Below are 25,253 nucleotides of genomic sequence, written 5' to 3'. Positions count from 1 at the left end.
AAGCAGTTAACCATAGTGTCCGGGGGATGGAGTAGTCAGGGGCATTCCAGCCGAGGGCAAAGGCTCAGAGAAACACCTGTGCATTCATTTGTGCTGTGGAGCTTAGAATGTGCAGCTGGGGCAGGGCACAATGGCTCACACCTGTAATAATCCCGGCACTTTGGGAGGCCAGAGCAGGAGAATCACTTGAGCCCAGGAGTTCAAGTCCAGCCTAGGCAACATGGTGAAACCCCATCTCTACAAAAAAATACAAAAATTAGCAGGGTATGATGGTGCGCACCTGTAGTCTCAGTTAGGAGGCTGTGGTAGGGGGGTCACTTAAGCCTGGGAGGCAGAGGTTGCAGTGGGCCGAGATCACATCATTGCACTCTGGCCTCAGTGACAGAGCAAGACTCTATCTCCAAAAAAGAAAAAAAAGAATGTGCTTCTGGGGAAGTGAGAGTGAAGAGGCGGGTGCATGACAAGAGGGCAAGATTACGTGAGGATGTGGCCTGCTGAGGGCTGGCCTGGACTGTGAGGGCTGCAGGTTTGTTTTCCAGTATATGTTTTGTGATGTGACTCTTTCTCACCAAAGTGGAGAGTAGAGGGAAAATGAAATCAAAACACTAAATCACAGAGCAGGGGCCTTAAATCAGAAGAGTGACAGAGGGCTGGGAGTGACATTGACAAGTGGAGAGCACAGTTGTGTCTAAAGGGCCACAACTCCTGTGGCCCTGCAGAGTGTGGCCCTGGGGGAATGTGGACCTGGCATTATCAGATCTTCAGATTTGTTAAGAGGAGCTAGAAATCTGGCTTTTAACTTTTTTTTTTTTTTTCAGAGACAGGGTCATGCTGTTGCCTAGGCTGGGGTGCAGTGGTGGGATCATGGCTCACTGCAGCCTCAGACTCCTGGGCTCAAGTGATCCTCCCACCTCAGCCACCTGAGTAGCTGGGACTACAGGCATGCACTACCGCATCTGGCTAGATTTTTATTTTATTTTATTTTATTTTATTTTATTTTATTTTATTTTATTTTTGTAGAGACAGGGGTCTCCCTATGTTGCCCAGGCTGGTCTAAAATGCCTGGCCTCAAGCGATCCTCTTGCCTTTGCCTCCTAAAGCGCTGGGATTACAGGCATGAGCCACTGCTCCTGGCTGCAATCTGACTTTTTATGGGAAATCTCCCAATGATTAAATGATGGCAACTAACAACAACAAAACCACTGTGGGCAAAACAAAATGCTTTGCAGACTCAATTTGTTTTATGAGCAGGTGGTTTGGAACCCTAGACCCAGAGGGTTCTATTGATAAGGGTTCTAGGGTGTCCTTTAGAATCCATTAAGATCCTCCTAAAGAGTGTGCCCCTAACCTGTGCTGGGCTCTGGGAGCACAACGGGGGTCTGGGGCATGGCCCCTGCCCTCAAAGCTGTATTATAGCTGCCCTCAAGCTAGATGGGTCAAATCAGTTATGCACCCAGAGCCAACTTATAACAAAAGGACTAAGTGCTATAGAGCTCAGAGGAGGGGGAGGTCAGGGAATGGAGGAGGCCACGTGAAAAGGCCTCCTGGAGATTCTGGGCCTTGTGTTGGTTCTCGGAGGGGAGGGTAAGACTTAGTACAACCAAAGAAGGTAGGGGCATCCTGAGCTGGAGGAGTCAGACATTTCGGGATCAGATGGGAAGTAAGATAATAAAGGAGGCCGGGCACGGTGACTCATACCGGTAATCCCAGCACTTTGGGAGGCCAAGATGGGATGATCTCTTGAGCCCAGGAGTTCAAGACCAGCCTGGACAACATAGTAAGACCACCATCTCTACCAAAAAAAAAAAAAAAAAAAAAAAAGAAAAGAAAAGAAAAAAAAATTAGCCAGGCATGGGTACCTGGCAATATAGGCACTACAGGCACCACCATGCCCGCACCTGTAGTGCCAGCTACTCACAGACTGAGGCAGGAGGATTGCTTGAACCCAGGAGTTTGAGGTTACAGTGAGCTGATTGTGCCAGCCTGAGCCACAGGGCAAGACCCAGTCTCTTAAAAAAAAAAAAAAAAAAAAGAAAAAAAACAGCCAAGGAAGGGGTTGGAGTACATTGTGAAAGACTGCCATGCCAGTCTGGGACATGTACTTGGCTCTGGCTATGACAGCAGGACCCAAAAGTCCATGTTCTGGTCCAAAGCTTAATGCCATGAGCCTGAGGTCACTCAATGGACATCTATCTGAAGTCTTCTTCCTGCTTTGCTAGCATCCCCAAACCTCTCCTGTCTGCTGTCCTGCCATCATTTATTCACATCAGGGCAGGGGCCACGCCTGTTGTGTTCACTGATGTCTCCTGCATGCCTAGAACGATGTCTGGAACAGAGCAAAAATGCTCAAAGAATATCTACTGCCTACTTAAACTATGAGCCAGTGTCGCCCTAGCCTGGGGCTCAGGACAACTCTGTGGTGCTTATGTTCTTGTGTCGAGAGGGACAATAAACAAACCAACGAGTCGGTGAATAAGATGATTTCAGAGCGTGGCCTGTGTGGCTTGTCTCACTGCACTGTAGCCGTCTGTTTATCTGTGTCTTCTCCTAAGCCTATGAGCTCCAAGGGGGCGGGGCTGGGGTCTGTCTGGTTCCTTGTCTCACTGGTAGCCCCTGAGGCTGGTGCCTGACAAATAGGGAGTAGTAAAAACAAACAAACAAAAAAATGTTTTTGCCGGCTGTAGGCTGTAAGGAACACAAGCTGAAAATGATTTCAACCTACGTGCACCTGTACCCTTTGGAGGCTGCAGAACTTATCATTATCAACCCGGGAGTAATTGCTGATAAGCCCGCGTGTGAATTTCCTTGCAAATAGAGAGGTAGCGGGGGAGTGTTTAACAACAACGCGGATAATCTTAATTAATGACCTGATAACTGTAATTAATTGCATCATATCCAGAGGCCCTCTTTGGAATTTCAGGAGGGAGTACCTAGTGTTTGGCAGCTTTGTAGCTGCAAAGGCAGGGGAGTGCTAGGATCTCAGTCTCAGCACTTTGCTGCTCAGTGAGCTTTGCCAAGTTACTCTCAGTTCTGAGCCTCAGTTTTCTCCTGGGGAAAATGGGGCTACATCACTGGGGTGTTGCTGGTCTCAAAGCCGCCAATGCCTAAACCCGCCAGGGTCGTTCTTGGAGGTTAGGGTGCATAGCTGCAAGGTTCCCCATGTTGCCATGGCGGGGGTGATGGGCAGTAGGGGGCCGCCGAGACTGGTTGAGGGGCAGGTCATAAGTCTAGGGTTTCCCCTGGGGCCGGCCCAGGAATCTCTCACCCCTTTGGGGGAACCTCAGGGCAAAATATTGAAGCGGGGGAGGAGAAGCCGGCATCCTGCGCGCCTGCGGGATCTCCCCGCGGGAGAACCGGGGAAGGAGAACCGGGAGGCGGGAAGCGGGGACCCTGGGGTGGGTGAAGGGGCGAGGAAGTCGCCATGTGGCCGGGGCCCGGCCCCATCCCCGCGGGCCTCAGTTTCCCCCTGTACTGTGGGGGGCCGGTGGGCTGCCGGGACCGCTGGGGGGGTCGCAGCGGGTGGGGGGAGGCCCCGTCTCCCTCGCGGCGCGCTCGGAGCAGGGAGGGGGCGCGGCGGCCGCGGCCCCGGCCACCAGGGGTTAAGCGGTGACCTCAGCCGCGGCGCCCCGGGACCGGGCGGGCGGGGGCGGCGCCGCGTCGCGCACGGCGGCGGCGGCGGCGGCGGCGGGACCAGGCCTCGGAGCGCGGCGGGCGCGGGCGCAGTTCCGGCGGGCCCGGACCTGGCCGGCGGGCGGGCGGCGCGGCCATTGGCTCGGGCGGCGGCGGCGGCGGCGGCGGCGGCGGCGGCGGCGGCGGGGGCGCCGTCCCGGCCATGGGCGCCTGCGACGGCCTGCGGAGCTGGAGGCGCGGCGCCGGCCGCCGGGCGCCTTTGTGAGCGGCGCGGACGACAAAGGCGCGGGCCCGGGCAGCCGAGGCGGGTGAGTGAGCGCGGGGGCCCTGCCTCCGCGGGATCCTCGCGTGTCCCCGAGTCTGCGAGTGCGCGGGAGGCGCTCCAGGCGCCAGGGTCCTCTGGGTGTCCCGGGCGTGTCGCCGTGGGCCGGCGGGGGCCGTGTCCGCCGCTGTGTCCCTGTGTCTGGGTGTGAGAGCCCCGAGCCCGCGTCTTCCCTCTCTGTGGGTCTCTCCTTGTGTCACTGGAGTTCTGGTGTTACTAGGGCGAGTGGCCTTTGTGCTTCAGCTTGTGTGTGTGTGTGCGTGTGTGTGGCCTCCAGCCGGTTGGGGTCAGGACAGTTTGGGAACCCCCACCCCCACACTGTGCCTCACTTTCCCCTGTGGTCCACCTCCTCCTGCGCTGACCTTGGGGGTCCCTGGGATCGGGTGAAGTCAGGGAGTGCCCCTGTCGCCTCTGTGGTGAGTCAGCCTCTCCCACCCTGGACCCCCGCCCAGAGGCGGAACGGGACGGCCTCCTGCAGGAGGAGAATGTGGGAGGAGAGGATGTCGGGTCAGCCGGAGGCCGTGGCTGCGGAGCTGCCAGTCCTGGATCCTCCCTGGGACAGGGATATGTGTCAGGGAGGGCCTTAGATGAAGACCAGCCTCCCTGGAGTCCCTGCGATGGCCTCTGAGAGGGAGCGCAGGCCTGACTGTAGGGGGCATGGGGACAATTCTTCCTCTCTTTCCCAAAGCGGGGCCCTGGGGCGGGGGTCTCGAATCTTCCTTTGGCCCTGAAAGCCAGGAGGCCCTGCGTTGCATCAGTGCCAAGCAGAGAGGTGGTGGCTGGTGGGCTGCACTTTCCCACTGGCTTTGGAGCTCAGTAGCTGCCCCAGACTCCTTGGCCTCCCTTACGGATGCTACTGGGAAGCCACGTCCCACCTGCCGGGAGTCCCATCTGCTCCTCCTCGGATTCTGGGGAGAGAGGGCAGGTTGTGCGGGCTCATTAAAATGCATAGCTCTTCCCAGCATCCGCCGAACACTGTGCCCCCCACGGTGTTCAGGCCCTGGACACACAGACTAGAAAGCGGGTCAGCCTCCGGAAATCTCCAAGCTCCCTGTGACTGTGGGCTGGGGACTGCCGTTCCCCTTCCTCGGGCCCTCAGGCTGAAGCTCAGAACCCTCCTGTAAGGAAGGCTTCCTGGGGTGCCCGAATCTGATGCTCGCTCTGTCCCCAGGCGCTTGCCTTCCTGAGGCCCCCTGTCCCTTCCCCTTCCGCCAAAGAGCCTCTGTGGGCTATTCTCTCTATCCAGGAAGTGGGTCCCAACCTTCACCTCTTTGATTTCTCACTCGGGAGCTACTTCCTTTCCAGCGAGCCAGGCTAGCCCCAGTGCTCTGAGGGTTCCTGCCCCAGTCGTGGGGGTGAGGGGCTTTTTTACGGACTTCCAGTGGAGCAGGGACCATGTCTGTCCTTGATCACAGCTCAGAACAGTGCCTGGTGCATAGTGGGTGCATACACATAGTTGCTGAATAAATGAATGTCCACTAACTAATGGTTCCCAAATTCTGTTTCAAGTTTTAACTCTGGAGGAGTCTGGGGAGGAGGGAAAGCTGGTGGACTGCTCTGGGGCCCAGGTACCAGGTTAGTATAAGAGGAGGTTGGGTGTGGTGGCTCACCCTTGTAATCCCAGCACTTTGGGAGGCCAAATTGGGGGGATCACTTGAGGTCAAGGGTTCAAGATCAGCCTGGCCAACATGGTGAAACCCTGTCTTTACTAAAAATGCAAAAATTATGGCCAGGCTCAGTAGCTCATGCCTGTAATCCCAGCACTTTGGGAGGCTGAGGTGGGCGGATTACCTGAGGTCAGGAGTTCAAGACTAGCCTGGCCAACATGGTGAAACCCCATCTCTACTAAAAATATAAAATTAGCTGGGCATCGTGGCGCATGCCTGTAGTCCCAGCTACTCGGGAGGCTGAGGCAGGAGAATTGCTTGAACCCGGGAAATGCAGGTTGCAGTGTGTGGAGATCACACCATTACACTCCAGCTTGGGTGACAAGAGCGAAACTCCATTTCAAAACAAAAACAAAAACAGAAATTAGCCGGGTGTGGTGGTGCACGTCTGTAATCCCAGCTATTTGGGAGGCTGAGGTGGGAGGGTCTCTTGAACTCCAGAGGCGGAGGTTACAGTGAACCAAGATTATGCCACTGCACTCCAGCCTGGGTAACAGAATGAGACTATCTCAAAAGAAAAAAAAAAAAAAAAAAGAAGATTGAGCATGGTGGCTCACGCTTGTAATCCCAGCACTTTGGGAGCCTCAGGTGGGAGGATCACTTGAGCCCAGGTGTTTGGGACCAGCCTGGGCAACACAGGAGACCATGTCTCTCCAAAAAATTTTAAAAATTAGTTGGATGTGCTGGTGCACGCCTGTAGTCCCAGCTACTCAGGAGGCTGAGATGGGAGGATCACTTGAGGCTGCAGTGAGCTATGATTGTGCCACCGTACTACAGCTTAAGTGACAGAGGGAGACCCTGTCTTAAAATATATATATATGAGGAAAGTGTACTGTTACTTGGGGAAATACTATATTAATTAACAGACATTTATAATATATGCTGAGTGCCAGGTGCTGGGCTAGATGCTTTAAGCATATACCTCTTATACACTGAGAAGGAACAGAGTGGAAAGAATACATGTAATCTTCTTAGATTAATTTTGAAAAGATAAAGTAAGTGATATATATGCCATGATAAGATAACAACGTGTATTTATATTGCACTTTCATATCTGCTATCTCTTTGTTTTGACAACACCCTAGTAATTAGGCAGGGAGATGGGTTCATACCCATTTTACATATGAGGAAGATGAGCATACAGCATTTAAGTGACTGCCAAAGGTCACTGCTGAAGCAAATCAGCGAAGGAGCCAGCACTCAGCCTGGGACTCCCTGGCCACTCAGTCCTTGCTTTCTCTGCACAACTGTCTCTAGTGCCTTTTGTATTCTTGTCAACCGGCTGGACAATGGTGAATGAGCCACTGTTCTTGCCCTCAAGGGGTCTAAAGTCCAGGAGAGAATCAGGCTCTTTAACAACTGAGTGTGCCAAAGTTGTTCCACCCCACGGTGCCACCTTGGGCCCAGCTCAGCCCCTTCCTTGCAGTGTCCCAGAGAGTTCTTCTTCTCTCTACCTCAGTGGAGGGCATCAGAGCCATTTTCTTTCAGGACCCTGGTCTGATGACATTCCTTACAGAGCCTCTGCTGGGTCCTGGGCAGTGGTGAGTTGGGAGCCAGCTCATACCTACACATAAGAGCTGATTGCTAAATTTTAGGAATTTTATGACCCGGTTGCTAAACAGCCATTATAAAAAATTTTGAGGCCAGGCGCGGTGGCTCATGCCTGTAATCCCAGCACTTTGGGAGGCCGAGGCAGGCAGATCACCTGAGGTCGGGAGTTCGAGACCAGCCTGGCCAACATGGTGAAACCCCATCTCTACTAAAAATACAAAAATTAGCTGGGTGTGGTGGCTCATGCCTGTAATCCCAGCTACTCGGGAGTCTGAGGCAGGAGAATTGCTAGAACCCAGGAGGCGGAGGTTGCGGTGAGCCAAGGTTGTGCCATTGTACTTCAGCCTGGGGGACAAGAGTAAAACTCTGTCTCAAAAAAAAATTTTTTTTTTGAGTATATACATTCATCATTAAGTAAATTATATATATATACAGACATACATATGTGTGTGTGTGTGTGTGTGTGTATATATATATATATTTTTTTTTGAGACAGAGTCTCGCTCTTTTGCCCAGGCTGGAGTGAAGTGGTACAATCTCAGCTCACTGCAACCCCTGCCCCCCGGTTTCAAGTGATTCTCCTGCCTCAGTCTCCTGAGTAGCTGGAATTACAGGTGCCCGCCACCACGCCCAGCTAATTTTTGTATTTTTAGTAGAGACGGGGTTTTACCATGTTGGCCAGGCTGGTCTCAAACTCCTGACCTCAGGTGATCCACCCGCCTCAGCCTCCCAAAGTGCTGGGATTACAGGCATGAGCCACCGTGCCTGGCTATTATTATATATTTTTGAGATGGAGTTTCACTCTTGTTGCTCAGGCTGGAATGCAATGGCATGATCTTTGCTCACTGCAGCCTCCACCTCCTGGGTTCAAGTGATTCTCCTGCCTCAGCCTCTGGGATTACAGTAGCTGGGATTACAGGCACCCACCACCACAGCTGGCTAATTTTTTGTATTTTAGTAGAGATGGGGTTTCACTATGTTGGCCAGGTTGGTCTTGAACTCCTGACCTCAGGTGGTCCACCTACCTTGGCCTCTCAAAGTGCTGGAATTACAGTCATGAGCCATTGTGCCTGGCCATAAATTTTATACATATATATATATAATAATAACAATAATTTTTTTTTGAGATGGAATTTTGGCTCTTGTTGCTCAGGCTGGAGTGCAATGGCATGATCTCGGCTCACTGCAACCTCTGCCTCCCACATTCAAGCGATTCTCATGCCTCAGCCTCCTGAGCAGCTGGGATTACAGGAGCCCACCACCATGCCCGGCTAATTTTTGTGTTTTTAGTAGAGACTGGGTTTCACCATGTTGCCCAGGCTGGTCTCAAACTCCTGACCTCAGGTGATCTGCCCACCTCAGCCTCCCAAAGTGCTGGGATTACAGGTGTGAGCCACCGTGCCCAGCCTGTAAATTATGTTTTATAAAGTAATAAATACTCAAATTTTTTTCCTAATTATTTTATCCTATTATTACCTGTGCTTTTGTGGTTATTTGCTGCTGCTGTGTGTGTGTGTGTGTGTGTGTGTGTGTGTGTGTTGGGGGGTGTATTAGTTCTTTTTCATAATGCTAATTTCATACTGCTGTGAAGAAATGCCCGAGACTAGGTAATTTGTAAAGAAAAAGAGGTTTAATAAACTCACAGTTCCACATGGCTGGGGAGGCCTCACAATCATGGTAGAAGGTGAAGGAGGAGCAAAGACACGTCTTACATGGTGGCAGGCAAGAGAGCCTGTGCAGGGGAACTGTCCTTTAGAAAACCATCAGGTCTTGGGAGACTTATTCACTATCATGAGAACAGCATGGGGAAAACCTGCTCCAGTGATTCAATTACCTCCCACCATGTCCCTCCTACGACACGTGGGGATTATGGGAGCTACAATTCAAGATGAGATTTTGGTGGAGACACAGCCAAACCACATCAGGGGTGTGAGTGTGGGTGTGGGTGTGTGTGTAATGTACGTAGTGGTGTGCTACTGCATATCTCAACTCCATTCAGTGATGTCATGTTGGCAGCTTGAAATTGGCCACAGTGAGAGTATTTATATCACAGAAATTGGCAAACACTGCAAATCAGAATCTTTTCCCCTGAAGAGCCTGTTTACCAGCACACCACGGGGAATCCAGCAATGAGCAACTCAGTCCCTCCCTTTGAACTTACATTCTAGTGTGATGCTGCTCCAGGACTGATCTTAGTGTCCTCATGGCTGAGGCGCAGCTGCTGGGCAGGGCCTGCTGTGGTGACAGAGGTTGTAAATTGCCCTCAAATCACAGGAGCTCTCCACTCCAGCACGTGAGTTGTTACCATGCATCAGGAAGAGGGGAAATAGGACGAGGAGGAGATTCAGTTAATTGAGAGCCAACTTTGCCATTGAGTAACCCTATTTAGGATGACTCAGGCATCTGGGAGGAAAAGCAGCAGTTGGCATCTGAGGACAGACGGTGGACAAGTTAAGTAGCTTGGGGCTTGTGGAGTTGTGACGTCCAGGACATGGGTGGCTAGAGCTGGCATAGGCAACAGTGGGCATGACCTGTCCATATGGATTCAGGGCCTGCATGAGAGAGTAGAGGCAGATGGTTGCTCTTGTACAGCCTGTGATCTCTGGTTGGGAGATGGACATGTGCACAGTTACATACAGTGGAGGGATGTGCAGAGTGTAGTAGGGTAATAGGGTAGGGAGAGGGAAACGGTTCACGCCTCTGAGCCTTTGCACATGCTGCTCCTTCTACCCAGGGGAGTTAATGTGTGTTTTTTCTACCCAGAAGGAACGGCATGTGCAAAAGCTCAGAGGCATGAATTATTGAGAGTTCAGTCTGGCTCTAGTGTCAGGTGAATCAAAAGTCTGCAGGGCTTGAAACAGAGCAGGGGAAGCATTGAACCTTCCTCAAGTCAGAAGGCACAGCATCATCTGGGAGCCAGCAAAGGAAATCTGCCAAACCTCACCTGTCAGGGGCCTTGTGCTGTGTGGATCACCCTGCTTCCCTGAAAATCTTTAAGGTTTCTTGGTAGTTTCCTGCTGTCCCTAAAGCTTGCTGCTCTTCCAGCCCCTGCATCTGTGGCTGGTGGATTCTCAAAAAAAAAAAAAAATCTATGTTAATATCAAGCACAAAACTTAATTGGGAAGAGGGGTCTCATATTCTCCCCCCATTGCTAATTGATACCAGAAAAGCTCACGCTTGTAATCCCAGCACTTTGGGAGGCCAAGGTGGGCGGATCCCGAGGTCAGGAGATCGAGACCATGGTGAAACCCCGTCTCTACTAAAAATACAAAAAATTAGCCAGGCGTGGTGGTGGGCGCCTGTAGTCCCAGCTACTCGGAGAGGCTGAGGCAGGAGAATGGCGTGAACCCGGGAGGCAGAGCTTGCAGTGAGCCGAGATTGTGCCACTGCACTCCAGTCTGGGCGACAGAGTGAGACTCCGTCTCAAAAAAAAAAAAAAAAAAGAAAAGCTGCCTCTGTCCTTCATTTAGGCAGATAATTGAGAACTTGTTTGCTTAAAGGCAACTTTTTGACTTTGTGCCTATATTGCCAGATATTTTTCATGCATCAATTCGTTTAATTTCCATGCCGATCCTCCAAGTAGGTCCTATTTTCCCATCTTATCGATGAGGAAATTGAGTCTCAGAGACTTATCCAAGGGCATTGTGTTTGTAAGTGGCAGGATTCGAACCTGGCAGGCCTTGAGATCTTTCTGCAGTCCCATGCTCCCCTCCTTTATGCGGTTTTCCTTTTCCCTTTGAGGAGAGGAGGGAGAGATTCATCACATGCCTGGAATCTCAGCACACTTTGCCTTTCTTAATTTGGAGTTAATGTGTGTTTTTTTAATTCAGTGTTGGCAAGGCCCAGTCTGGTCATAGCTGGGTTTGTTACCCTGTGGCTCAGGGGCAAGGATGAGAATAGAATCCTGGTACCCACATGGGCCCCCTAGGCCTGGTGTCAGAAAAGAGCTAACACTAATGGCTCATAATTGCAGAGTGGCAGGCACCTTGGTAGTGCATGGCTCATGGGAGCTTGCTCAATTCTCAGCTGCTCCGAGAGGTGGGGTGCATCATTATCTCTGTTTTGCCTCCGTTGAACTTGCCCAGGGTCGTGCAACCAAGAGGTAGAAGCACCACATTCTGCTCGCCCCAGAGTCCTGCCTCTCCACTCTGTGTCTTTCCTTGAGCAGCGCCAACCCTCCCAGGGCCTGGCCCGGCTGTGCCTTTGACAGCCCCTAGCAGCAGTGCCCATATGCTATGGAAAATGGGAAAGGATAGTTGACCACTTGGCCACAGGCCCAGGGTCTGCCCACCTCTTTGTTAGAGCCAGCACTGAGCTCCCTGCCATGGGGTTCATCTTCCCACCGGCCTGTTGGTTGAGAGGGTGGTCTCAGACCAGGCCCCAACACCACCTTCTTGCAGCTACATCCCCAGTCCAGGGCAGTGCAGGTGGTTTGTGATGGTGCCAGCCCATGTTGGCATGTTGGGCCCAAGATGAGGTGGCATTTCTGGGTTTTGGAACCCCTCTTTCTTCTTGAGAGCCTGGCCGCAGAGTGCCCTCCTCTCCTCAAAAGTCCTGGTTCTAGTCGCTGGCTGCTTGGTATGCATCCCAGAATCCCAGCCATTAGCATACAAGGCGGGAGCCAGCTCTCATTACTCCCCTCTCTTCATTGTTTGAAGTGGGCAGACTTGGAGTGAGCTTTGGAAATGTGGGCTTTTTATTCAATTTCCCTAGAAAAACAATGGTTAAATTAAGTAGGAAAATAACAGTCTCCCGAAATTGAAGAAAAATATTCCTGAACCTAGACATTACCCACAACCTTTGAATTTCTTTTGAAATAGGCATTTGTTTTACTTTAAGTTATACATGCATCGCATGACCACTGAAGAAAACACAGAGAAAATACAGAGAGAAGAAAATGGAAATCATTTTGCCACCTAAAGACAGCCTCTCTCAATATTGTGGTGCATATCATTCATGTATTCAGTGATTCATTTGCTCATTTGGCAAGTATCTATTTAGGGCCCACAAAGGGAGAGGCTGTGTTGGGTTCTGGGAGTAGACGCTGAGAGTAGAGGGGTACCCTGCTCCCTGCTGGAGCTCTTTCTATGTTGGACCTTGGGCAGCTCACTTGACCCTTCTCTTATCTGTTTTCTCATCTGTAGATGGGATAACACCAGTAGTTGTGTCATAAGGCATGGGGATTTAACAAGAAAGTGCAAGTAGGATGCTCATGGTAGTGCATGGCCCAGGTCAAAGCTTAGTAATGTTGGCTTTTGTCATGTAGGGGAGGAATATCTTTTCTTCTACCCTGTTAGGTTCTGTGATAGAGCCTATGAATTAAACTGACAAAAGACAGGTTAATAGGAGAAAAGGCATATAGATTTTATTTAATGTTACTATATATATGTATTTTTTACTGTAAGGGGTCTCCATAGAAAAGAAATGAAAATCCAAAAAGGCAGTTAGACCTGGGAGCTTACATAACATTTTAACAAAGGGCGATAAATTGTGGAGAAGCAAGGAGACAAAAGAAAAAGATTGGACTCTTAGGGGGGCAGTAAATTTCAGGAAAGTGACTAGGAAATGTATGGTAGATAAGGGTGGTTTAGTAAGGTTTGTTATGCAGATAAAGTAAGGTAGAGGGGTACACCTTTGCAAATGGAAATTTATGTCACCTTTACAAAGGGAAACGTGTGCCCTGCTTTTAGGCAGAAAAGGGGAGGCAAAGAGCTCTTCCTGCATCTGCTGCTGCTCAAGTACCTTGAGCTCAAAATAATTTTTTTTTTTTTTTTTGAGACAGCGTCTTGCTCTGTTGCCCAGGCTGGAGTGCAATGGTCTAGGCTCACTGCATCTTCTGCCTCCTGGGTTCAAGCGATTCTCAAGCCTCAGCCTCCTGAGTAGATGGGATTACAGGTGCGCACCACCACACTCAGCTAATTTTTGTATTTTTAGTAGAGACAGGGTTTCACCATGTTGGCCAGGCTGGTCTCAAACTCCTGACCTCAAATGATTCTCCTGCCTCAGCCTCCCAAAGTGCTGGGACTACAGGTGTGAACCATCACTTCTGGCCCTGGGATAGCATATTCTGATCCTTTTCAGTTACAACAGTGAGCAAGCTGACATTAACCTTGCCCTGGTGGGTTTTTTTTGTTTGTTTGTTTGTTTTGAGATGGAGTGTTGCTCTGTCACCCAGGCTGGAGTGTAATGGCATGATCTTGGCTCACTGCATCCTCTGCATCCTGGGTTCAAGTGATTCTCCAGCCTCAGCCTCATGAGTAGGTGGGATTACAGGTACCTGCCACCACACCCGGCTAAGTTTTGTATTTTTAGTAGAGATGGGGTTTCACTATGTTGGCCAGGCTGGTCTCGAACTCCTGACCTCAAGTGATTCTCTCACCTCAGCCTCCCAAGGTGCTGGGATTACAGGTGTGAGCCATGGTGCCCAGCCTCGTGAGTCTTATATGGTGGTGGAGGAGACAAAAACCAAACACATCAAATTTATAAGGTAACCACATGTTATGCATTAAGTCCTGTGAAGGAAACAGACTGGTGTGATGGTGATAACTGGGGATGAGGGGTAGAGAGGGTGTATGTGGCGGTGGGGGTACAGGATTTGTTAGCTGCAGATGGTCAGAGAGGCCTCTCTGAAGAGAGACGTTTAAGCCAGACCTGAATAAGAAGCAGGAGCGTCCCCTGCAAGGATCTGAGGGAAAAGTATTTGGGGTAGGGGCTACAGCAAATGCAAAAGCCCTGAGGCCAGATGAACTTGGCCTGTTTGAGCCAGAACGGCCTGGGCCTGCATGGCAGGGAGAGGAGGATGTAGAAGAGGCCGTGTTAGTTAGGATTGTTACTCTAGGTGCAAAAGGAAACCATCGGAGGTTTGTTTTCTACTTCCCATAAATACCTTTACTAATGAAATATAGTTCCAAGATTCCAGCTAGTAATAACTCTGTTAAGAAATTCACCTTTTCCCAATAATTTATTCAAAAATAATTTACCGAGTGCCTATGATGTGGAAGCACTTGACTCAGTGCTGTGGGGTGATGGATGGATATAAAGATAAGGTGAGGTTTGACACTCCAATAACCCACGGTCCAGCAAACAAGACTACAAACATTCGCAGTGTCAAGGGCAGGGAGTGACTGATTTACCTTTGCAAAAGATCCCATGTTTGCTGGGAGGAGAATTGGCTGTAGAGAGCCAGGGTGGAGGGGTGGAGCTGGGAACCAGAGGAAAGGCAAGGAAAGGTTCCCATTTGGCAGTAGAATAGGAGAAAAGTGTTGGGTTTGGGTTATATATCAGCTGGAATCAACTGGCATTTCTGGTGGATTGTACACAGGGGTGAGGGAAAGAGAAGAATGGAACATGACTTCTAGATTCTTCTTTTGAGTATCTGAGTGAGTGGTGGTGTCATGAAAGGAGATGGTTAAGAGGGAGTGAGGAGCATGGCTTTTGGAGAAACCAAGGGTTAGGTTTGGGGCAGGTTCACATTGAGAGGCTGGTTAGAAGTCCAAGAGGGTAGGCCGGGCACAGTGGCTCACGCCTGTAATCCCAGCACTTTGGGAGGCCAAGGCGGGAGGATCACTTGAGGTCGGGAGTTCGAGACCAGCCTGGCCAACATGGTGAAACCCCATCTCTACTAACAATACAAAAATTAGCCAGGTGTGATCGTGGGTGCCTATAATCCCAGCTACTCAGGAGGCTGAGGCAGGAGAATTGCTCGAACCCAGGAGGGTGGACGTTGCAGTGAGCTGAGACTGTGCCATTGCAGTCTAGGGTGGGCAACGAGAGCGAAACTCCATTTCAAAAAAGAAAAAAAAAAAACGCAAAAGACCCCAAAGAAGTCCAAGGGGGCAGTGAGGGCTTCTGGGCTGGAGATGCAAACTTGGGCATCCTTGACATATAAATGGGACAGGTGTGACCACCCAGAGGGACAATTCGGAGGAGAGATCCCTCCACAGGGAGGTGAGCTCTGGGACCTCTTATATTTATAGTCTGGTGGAGGAGGAGGAGCGGCGGGGGCAGGGAGCAGCCTGGGAGCTAGGGGAAGATGGGTGCAAGGAACTTACCTTTAGTGCCGGGCGCTGAACTAAGCACTTGGGGAGGATTGAACCCTGGTCCTCACAATAAGTCTGTGAGGTGCAGGTGCTGTTATGCTTCTCACCTTATGGAAGCGGAAAGAGGCCCAGAGGTGACCCAGTGTACCTGCCAGCAGGTGCACGACTGCGTGGGGAGTGAGGATTCACACCAAAGGGGGCAGTCCAGCTCCTTCGCCCACGGCATTCCCGTGTTGCAGAGGAGGATACCAAAGCTTGTGGTTTCGTTAATTTGTTTTCATTTGTCTGTCCTTGCATTCCTTTCCTTCCAACACATATTTACTAAACACCTACTGAATGCTGTGCACTGGGCAAGGAACTGGAGATTCCAAGATGAGTAAGGTGTGTCACCCCTTAATCTGGTGAGGGAGGCGGCTGGGCAACAGCTGAAGGGTGGGCGGTGCCTGATGCAGGTGGAGGGGCTCCGAGGAGGCTTCCCAGGGGAGTGTCCAAGCCAAGCAGTGGAAAAGGCAGAGTTAGGTCAGGAAGCAGGAGGCATCCAGGCATGTGCCGAGGCTCGGAGGAGGGGATAGCAGGACCATGTCAGGGAGGGTACAGTGGGTGCTGCTTAGGAGCTCTGTCCATTGCACTAGGGGCTTGTACTTTATCTTGTGGGCCCTGCGAGCCGGTCAACTGTTTCAAGCCAGGGGATAATGGGATTAGAACCTTTTGTTCCGGGTAGAGATTGGGCTGTAAGTGACAGGAGAGTTACCAGGGAGAGCTTTCAAGGCTGTTAAAAGCTCTCTGATTCCTAGGTCATTCTCTGAACCCTGCTGCTTCCTTACTCCTTCCCAAATTCTGCTCATTTTTCTTTTCCAAAAAGATTCCCGAGTCAGAGAGGTTAAGCAACTTGCCTGAGGTCGCACAGCATGCCAGGGCATCCAGGCTAGGACTGGTCTCCTAACTAAAACAACCACAGTCCCGGGGTGGAAGCGGATGGTGAGTAACCCCAGGGAGGGGCTCACTGGAGGCTTGAGTTGAAGGTCACCGTCCACAGGTCCCCGTGTGGCCTTAAACATTGCCTTTTTGCAGTCTCAGAGAACAGTTGTTGCTTCTGGGCAGGAGGAGCTGGGCTGCTGCTGGGAGCCAGGGCTGGGGCTTTCCCAGAGCTGCATGGGTTATTTAAGCAGTTTGCTGGGCATCTGCTTCCTCCCCAGTGAGTGATGGGAAAACTCGACGGGGCTGGTGCAGGATTCGATTAACAGGTCACATGAGGCCAGTGAGGGAGGCAGTCCCCGCTGGGGAGGGCAGATGCCAGGCAGAGGGCGGGGGGAGGGGGAGACGGGGAGCACTTCACAGAGCCCTGCGCTATGAGCTCTGTCACTTTGGGCAGGTGTCTCACCTCTCTGGAGTCTTGGTTCCCTCGCCTATAAAGTAAAGATAATGTGAAACGTGACCAATAGGATTGAAATAATAACCAGTGTCCACTGTAGGCCTGAAGTGTGCCAGGTACCACACATGATCTTGTTTCAATCTATCTCTTTTTTTCTTTTGAGATAGAATCTCACTCTGTCACCCAGGCTGCAGTGCAGTGGCATGATTTTAGTTCACTGCAACCTCTGCTTCCCGGGTTCAAGTGATTCTCCTGCCTCAGCCTCCCAAGTAGCTGGGACTACAGGTGCGTGCCACCACACCTGGCTAATTTTTTTTTTTTTTAGTAGATACAGGGTTTCACCATATCAGCCAGGCTGGTCTCAAACTCCTGACCTCCAGTGATCTGCTCCCCTCAGCCTCCCAAAGTGCTGGGGTTACAGGCGTGAGCCACCGTGTCCAGCCTCTTGTTTCAATCCCTTGTCATCTTGTGAGGTATGGATGGTCATTATCTTCATTTTATAGATGACACAGCTAAGGAACAGAAAGGGTAGGTTTTTTGTCCCAAGTCACAAAGCTAGTAAATGGCAGAATTTGAACCTCACCCTCTGACTCTGGAGCCCTCCCCTGAAATCCCTGTGGTCCCCGTCAAACTTTATTCAGCTGAGCATGAGCCCCTTTCTTGGCAAATCACTTGATAGGATCCTGTGGGGCACTAGCATTCTGCCCACTTGACTTTGGGACACCCCAATCCCTACAACCCCTTAAGTTTTATCACGAAGCCTTGGAGCTCTAGTGGGCCTCAGCCCCTGGCTCATCATCTTTCAGCCAATTTGGGCAGACCCTGGACCAGAACCCCAGCATCCCAGACTCCTGGCCTTCTGCTCTTTTCACTCCTCCAGGGCCTCAGAGGGGGACTGGACTGGAAGCCAGTTGCCTGGGTTATAATCCCACTTCTTCCTTGGACCAGCCAGAAGAGCTTGGGCAACATTTCACTTTGCCCCCTGCCTTTACCCTAAGCCTCAGTTTCCTCTTCTGTGAGATGGGTAGATTGAGAATCTAGAGTCTCTACCAATTCTAATAATTCATAAGTGTAAGATTTCAGGTTTCTGGGAATCTGTAACAGTCAAACATTTGCCACCTTTTTCTACTTCCTGTCCTCTATTGCCTGTGGGACTTGGGGAGATTGAGATGAGAAAACAGTTCAGTGAACCCTCTATAGTTTGATACACTGTAGTTTGAGGGTGGTGGCTCATGCCTGTAATCCCAGCACTTTGAGAGGCTGAGGTGGGAGCATCGCTTGAGCCCTGGAGTTCAAGACCAGCCTGGGCAACATAATGAGACCCCATCTTTACAAAAAAACAAAACAAAACAAAAAATTAGCCAGGTGTGGTGGTGTGCACCCGTAGTCCCAGCTACTCAGGAGGCTGAGGCGGAAAGATGGCTTGAGCCCAGGAGGTTGAGGCTGCAGTGAGCTATGATGGCACCACTGCACTTCAGCCTGGGCAGCAGAGCAAGACCCTGTCTCTAAAAAATAAAAAATACATAGCTTAATAGCAGCGTATGATGACAACTATCACTTGAGTACCACTGGGTGCCAGGCACTGTGCTGGCTGCATTGTGTATTATTTTATTGCCTACTCAACAGGGAGGCGAGTATGATTAGCTCCATGTTAGATGTGAGAACTGAGACACAAAACGTTTAGCTAACTTTCCCAAGGGTCAAGTGATGGCATTCCCTGTATATGAAAGCTGGACTTCAAAGACCAGAGGAAGTGCAGAGGATACATTTGCTAGGTGCTTCCTTGTGGGGGTGGGTATGGCCTCTCTACCTCATGTCCCATCACTTGGAGCTCTCTGCAAAACCTGTTCTCCTGGGCCCCAGATGCAAAAATCCACCCAGTTCATCCGCCCTTGAGAAATGATGTTGAGTCAGATCTGGAAACACTAAGTGGGTGAGTCACAGTGAGGATGGTGAGGGGCTGGGCAGGGAGGAACAGTGCTTAGCCCACCATTGGCCAGAGCTCAGCCTTGCCAAGGAGCCCAGCCCAGGGGGCAGGCCTCAGCTATTTACAGAGAAGGGGACTTGGGAGCAGGGAGAGGATGCGGCTGGCAAGGAGGGAGACAGAGAAGCTGAGGGTCAGACAGCAGAGCTAGAAGAGTTTTCAGGGATCATCCAGTCCACATATAGGACATCTCAGTCCCAGAGAGGGGTTGGGACTTACCCTAGGTCACACAGCCCATGGTGCCGGACCCAGCAATAGAAGGGAATTTTGGGAGGCTGAATCCTCAGCCTCTCTCCCTTCCTCCCTTCCTTCCTTCCTTTTTTTTTTTTTTTTTTTTTTTTGACAAGGTCTTGCTCTGTCACCCAGGCTGGAACATAGTGGCATGATCACAGCTCACTGCAGCCTGGATTTCCTGGGCTCAGGTGATCCTCCCACCTCAGCCTACCGAGTAGCTGGGGCTACAGGCACATGCCAGCATGCTAGGCTAGTGTTTGCATTTTTTTGTAGAGATGGGGTTTCGCCACGTTGCCCAGGCTGGTCTCAAACTCCTGCGCTCAAGCGATCTTCCTGCCTTTGCCTCCCAAAGTGCTGGGATTAGAGGCGTGAGCCACTGTGCCCGACCCTGGCCACTTTCATGGGCGTGACTTTCTGACCAGGCACTATGCTGTTTGCTTTCTCTTTCTCCAATCAGGAGAACAAGAACAAACAGCAACAATAATAAAGGAATCATCTTGCTAAATCCTAAGCATGTTGGTTGCCAATATGGGTAGACTGTACCTAAGTCCCACCTCCTCCTCTTCCTAGGTGGATGACTCTGGGCAAGGCATGTAACTCCTCTTAGCCTCCAAGTTCCTTTAGCTGTGTCATGGTTTAAGCACATTCTGAAATTGCAGCACTTCTCAGTGACTTTAGCACATGGAGTATTGTTATTCTCCAGCAGGGAGACTTCTGCTGTGGTTTTCCATTGTTCTTTGAGTATTGAATGCTTTTTTTTTCTCCCAATGAGCACCTATTGACATATTTCAGGACACAAATGTTTCCCCAAATATACAGATTGACAACACTGGTGTCAGTGGTTTCTCAGGACTGTTTAAACTACTTTTTTTTTTTTTTTTTTTTTTTGAGATAGTCTTGCTCTGTCTCCTAGGTTGGAGTGTAATGGCATGATCTCAGCTCATTGCAACCTCTGCCTCCCGGGTTAAGTGCTTTCTTAGTCTCTCAAGCTGCTGGGATTACAGGCACATGCCACCATGCCCAGATAATTTTGTATTTTTAGTAGAGACGGGGTTTCTCCATGTTGGTCAGGCTGGTCTTGAACTCCTGACCTCAGGTGATCTACCCGCCTCAGCCTCCCAAAGTGCTGGGATTACAGGTGTGAGCCACCACGCCTGGCCTGTTTAGACTTTTAAACTCAGACACTGTGGACTGATTATGGAGTTTTGGGGGATACATCTACTGAGCTGTGACAGTCAACCCCCCTCTGGGGTCAGCAGCACCATAACCACGCCCCATCCCCATCTGTTTTTGCTTCTTTCTCTCGTGTCCTTTGTACCCTGGAGCACCCATTGCTTTATCAGCAGGAGCCTTCCTGGGAGGAAGGTCAGGCTCCTGTAATTGGAGCCACCCTGCCTATGTGGGGCAGGAAGACTGGCTGAGATGTCTTGGGCAGCAGCAGCTGCCCTACAAAGGCTCTTCCCAGGGACCCTGGCTCACCTGGGAGCATATTTGGAGGCAAGGAGGATGGTGAGGGAGGAGCAGAGACTCCCAATTAGGTCAGGGCAGCCTGGGAGCATGGGGGTGAGCCTGGGAGCACAGAGGTGGGCCTGGGAGCATGGGGGGGGGGGCTGGGAGCATATGGGGAGCCTGGGAGCACGGAGAGGGGCCCGGGAGCATAGGGGGAGGCTGGGAGTGTGGGGGTGAGCCTGGGAGCACGGGGGTGAGCCTGGGAGCACGGGGGGCCCTGGGAGCATGGGGGGAGCCTGGGAGCACAGGGGGGGCCCGGGGGCACGGGGGTGGGCCTGGGAGCACGGGGGGGCCTGGGAGCACGGGGGGAGCCTGGGAGCACGGGGGTGGGCCTGGGAGCACGGGAGGAGCCTGGGAGCACAGGGCGGGCCTGGGAACATGGGGGGTGCCTGGGAGCATGGGGGTGGGCCTGGGAGCATAGGGGTAAGCTTGGCTCTGTCATTCACCCTTTTATGACCTTGGGCAAGGCACAGTCCTCTCTGGGCCTCAGTTTCCTCATCTGTGAAATGAAGGCCTGGGCTTAGTGATTTGTTGGTTTCCTTCAGGGCTGACATTCTGTGAACTGTGTAATGGAGGAGTAGATACATTTTGTACCTTTTGGCCATACCCTTGTTTGCTGGGTTTCTTGGGGTCCACCAAGGCTTCCCCCATCAGGAACTTTTCTCTCTCAGAAGACGCAGTGTGTGTGAAGATGTTGGAGACTGGCAGGTGGCCTAAGCACCCTGGGAACTGAGAGCCAGTAATTCTCATATGTTACTGTGAGCCAGGGTCACCCAGACAAGCCTGCTAAGAAGGCAAATTCTTGGGCCTCATCCCAGGAGACTGTAGTATTATAGGTTGGTATCAGGAGCATCTGCATTTAAAAGAAGCCTCCCCTTCACTCAGGTGCCTCTGAAGTCAGTAGTTCAAGGACCACTTTTTGAAAAAGGCCATTAGACTCTGAGCCTTAGGAAAGGCTGGGCACAGCGGCACTTGCCTGTAGTCCCAGCTAATCAGGAGGCTGATGCAGGAGGATCACTTGAGTCCAGCAGTAAGAGGTGCAATATGCTGTGATTGTGCCTGTGAATAGCTACTGCCCTCCAGTTGGGACAACATAGCAAGACCCCATCTCTTAAAAAAAAAAAAAAAAAAGAAAGAAAAGAAAATGTGGCCGAGTGCAGTGGCTCAGGCCTGTAATCCCAGCACTTTGGGAGGCTGAGGTGGATGGATCACTTGAGATCAGGAGTTTGAGACCAGCCTGGGCAACATGGTGAAACCTTGCCTCTACTAAAAATACGAAAATTAGCTGGGTGTGGTGGCATGCACCTGTAATCCCAGCTACTCAGGAGGCTGAGGCAGGAGAATTGCTTGAACCCAGGAAGGGGAGGTTGCAGTGAGCCAAGATTGTGCCATTGCACTCCAGCCTGGGTGACACAGCCAGACTCCATCTCAAAAAAAAAAAAAGGAAAATGCGTAGGAACATGTTAACCTTTTGGGGTTGGTGACGGGCTCTGTGTGGGATGCCCTCACCTGCAGCATCAGCCTTCGAGAGCTGGTGACTCCTCTTCCCACACACTGGTGTGTCCCAAACCTGGCTGACTGTCAGAATTGCCAGGAAGCTTTTGAACAAAATAGGAATTCCTGAGCCTCATCCTTAGAGATTCTGAAGCAGCAGATCTTGGCTGGGACCGCGGAATCCCCATGTTTGAAAAGCTCCTCGGGTCTTTTGTTAATTTGTTTATCATTGGTTCGACAAGTATGTCTCGAGGCCTGTGATGGAATGGCCTAGGCCCAGGGGAAGATGGCCTAGGCCCAAGGGAAGATGGTCTAGGCCCAGGGGAAGATGGTCTAGGCCCAGGGGAAGATGGTCTAGGCCCAGGGGAACGACTCATGTAATTGTAAGGCCAGACACAGTCTCGGACATTATGTCACCTGCTCTATGGCTTAGTGAAGGAGACAGACGGTGATTACATAGGGATGCTTGGCCAGGCTGGGGAAACATGTAGCAAGAAAATGGTTGGGTCAGACTAAATATCTGGGGCAAAGCTAGGATTCCTGGGTTGCTGAGCTCCAGTAAATTCCACATTGAAATAGAGCCCTGGACACAGTGTCCTCTGGCCACTACTTACATTCTCCTGTCATCCATCCACTCTCCCTCCCCCCACATCCACCCACTCGCCCATTCATTCATCTCTCCATTCATTTACCCACCCATCCATGCATCCATCCATCCATCTATCCGTCTGTCTACCCGTTTGTCCATCCATCCATCCATCCATCCATCCATTCATCCATCCATCCATCCGCCCATCTGCCTGCCCATCCATTCATCCATTTATCTACCCATCCACCTACTCATTCATTCATCTATCGATCCACCCACGCACCCATTTATTCACCCACTCATCCACCCATCATCTCTTGAATCTCTTTGGCATGCTAAGGACTGCCCTGGGTATTGGAGAGACAGAAATGAAAGGCATTATTCTTGCCTTCAAGGAACTCACAGTCTAGTGGGCTGTCAGAAAACTAAGCAAATGATTCCAGTCCAGAGTGTTCGGTGCCCAGAGGGACAAGTGGCCAGCCGTCTGTCCCAGTGGTCATCATGGGAGACTGCTCTGATGCCCGCTGCATATGCTAAGCAACGTGTATTTGGGAGTGGCCCAGGCAGATGAGGTGGGGAATGGCTTTCAGGCCCAGGAAGGGTCTTGCCTTTGGGAAGGCAGGTCGTCATGGCTGGGGCAGGTGGGGACCTTTTCCTCTCTTGACACTCAGGTTCTCTTTGTTTTGCAAGTGGCCCCATGAGGTCTGGGCCTCAGTAGATGCTTAGCCAACATGAGTTGTCAGTGAATGGGGAGATGAGTCAGAAAGGATGCCCTGTGAACCTCACTGAGGAGCTGTGGCTCTGTGGGGCCACAGATAGGGTCCAGGCAGGGGACAACGCTGTGCCACAGGCTCCCTGGGCTGGGCAGGGAGAATGGTGGGGAGGGCTGAGGGGCCCTTCCCCAGCTTCCTCAGCTTTCAGCTCTTTTCTTGTGCAGATTGGAGCCTTTGCATTCATGAAAGCTGATGACACCTTTCCACCAGGGAATTTCTTGCAACCCACAGGACCAGGCCTCAGTTGGGGTGTGCGGGGAGCAGAATGATGTGGGGAGAGTGGTAGATGCAGTGGCAGCTAAGAGCCTTGGCCTCTGGAATCAGACTGCCTGATGTGGAGTCTCACTCTGCCACTTGCCAGCTGTGTGTCCTGGGGCAAGTGTCTCAACCTTTCTGTTTCAGTTCAGTTATTCAGTTGGGGATAATATCAGCCCCTATCTCATACGGTTGTTGGGACGATTAGGAGTTATTTCTGGTAAAGCACTTAGCGCAATCCTGGTACGTGGTAAGCATCGACACAAGGCAGCTTCGGTGTGGAGCTTTGGAGGCAGCCCTGTCACAGGGCGGGACACTAGAAGGGGCTGGGTATTTATTAGCCGTGGAGCCAGAAGACCTGCTTGGAATCCCACCCCTACCTCTGACTGATTGTAGAGACCTTGGCAGGCTGATTCAATGCTCTGAGCTCAGATTTGTCATCTGTGAAAAGGGGACCGACACCCCCCAGGGCTGCTGGAAGGAGTCACTGGGTCTGATGGCTCATTCTCTGCATTGGGCTTATCATTGAGGTAGGAAAACTCTAAACAGGAGGAGTGAAATCTTCATTTGCTAGGGTGGCCTGGATGGCCATGCCTGGGGGTCAGTCTGTGGGGTCTGTAGGGCCACCTCTCTTGGCCCTGGCCTTCTCCTTCAATTGCCCTCACTGTTGCAGGTTCCTAAGGAAAGGGATCATCATGTGACTGGGGCTCAGGTTCTTCAGAACAAGGTGCTACAGGGGCAGAGGGTCAGGCTGGTGCCATTTCATTTGCAGGAGTGCTGGGGAAGGTGACTGTCCTCCTCCAGCCACACTGGGTCTGGGTCCCTGGGAGAGACTGGGGTTTCTGGTGCCTGCCCTGGGTTCAGCACTCCTGTCCCTCCACACCTCATGTTCCTGCTTGATTTGAATTCTCAGGGTTGGGTGACTCAGGCATGCCTGATGCCCTGCAAGATTTGGTTCACAAGCAGGTAAATATTAACCCACACGCAAAGCTCCAAATGCAAACCTGTTTGGGCTGGCTGCTTGGAGGACGGCTAGGTTCCGAGTGTCCCCCTCTCCCCTCAGCTGATGGCCAAGGTAAGCAGGTGCCCTCCAGGGGAATGAGGTCACCTGCTTTGTGCCAGGCGATTGTACTGAATTTGCACCACTGTCCGGGGGCAGGGGCTGCTGTATCTATTTTACAGCAGAGGAGGAAACCAAGGCATCAGGAGGAGGCCAGCTCGGTTTACACAGTTAATGAGAAATGGGCCTATGGCTAGAACCCAGGAGTGCCTCCCTGCAAAGTCCACACTTTCCCCACCTGGATCTCCAGCTGTCTCCTTGCTGTTAGGGTCACACGGCAATGCTGTGTGTATCAGAGGCACCTGAGGTTTGTTTTCTGGCTCCACTTTGCTTGGGCCTCAAATGCCCCTTTTGTGAAGTGGGGCCAGGCTGGTTTGGGGTCCCTGACAGGCAGGAACCAGCCCAGGACACTTGAGTACAGCAATGGGGCCTGGGCTGGGATTTGGGAGTAACCACCTGGCCAGCCAAACAAGCATCTTTTTCTTTTTCTTTTTTTTTTTTTTTTGAGACGGAGTTTCACTCTTGTTGCCCAGGCTGGAGTACAATGGTGCGATCTCGGCTCACCACAACCTCCGCCTCCTGGGTTCAATAGATTTTCCTGCCTCAGCCTCCTGAATAGCTGGGATTACAGGCATGCGCCACCACACCCGGCTAATTTTGTATTTTTAGTAGAGGTGGGGTTTCTCCATGTTGGTCAGGCTGGTCTCGAACTCCCGATCTCAGGTGATCTGCCCACCTCGGCCTCCCAAAGTGCTGGGATTACAGGCGTGAGCC

At 51.5% G+C, this 25,253-nt stretch overlaps 1 protein-coding gene across 6 annotated transcripts in view; it reads left to right on the top strand.

Moving 5' to 3' along the window:
• Positions 1–3,730: 3,730 nt before the first annotated feature.
• The window catches only part of ARHGEF10L (Rho guanine nucleotide exchange factor 10 like), a 159,927-nt gene continuing 138,404 nt past the window's right edge, over positions 3,731–25,253 (top strand). For 3 of the 6 annotated variants that reach the window (XM_055260735.2, XM_055260736.2, XM_055260734.2), the window contains exon 1: positions 3,731–3,938. The gene's annotated coding sequence lies outside the window, so the exon portion shown is untranslated. The remainder of the gene's footprint in view (positions 3,939–25,253) is intronic. The other 3 variants (XM_055260740.2, XM_055260739.2, XM_055260738.2) reach the window with 1 other exon arrangement.

Source organism: Symphalangus syndactylus, chromosome 22 (assembly GCF_028878055.3).
Source record: "Symphalangus syndactylus isolate Jambi chromosome 22, NHGRI_mSymSyn1-v2.1_pri, whole genome shotgun sequence".
Lineage (NCBI taxonomy): Eukaryota > Metazoa > Chordata > Mammalia > Primates > Hylobatidae > Symphalangus > Symphalangus syndactylus.
This window is presented reverse-complemented; position numbering and strand designations above follow the sequence as displayed.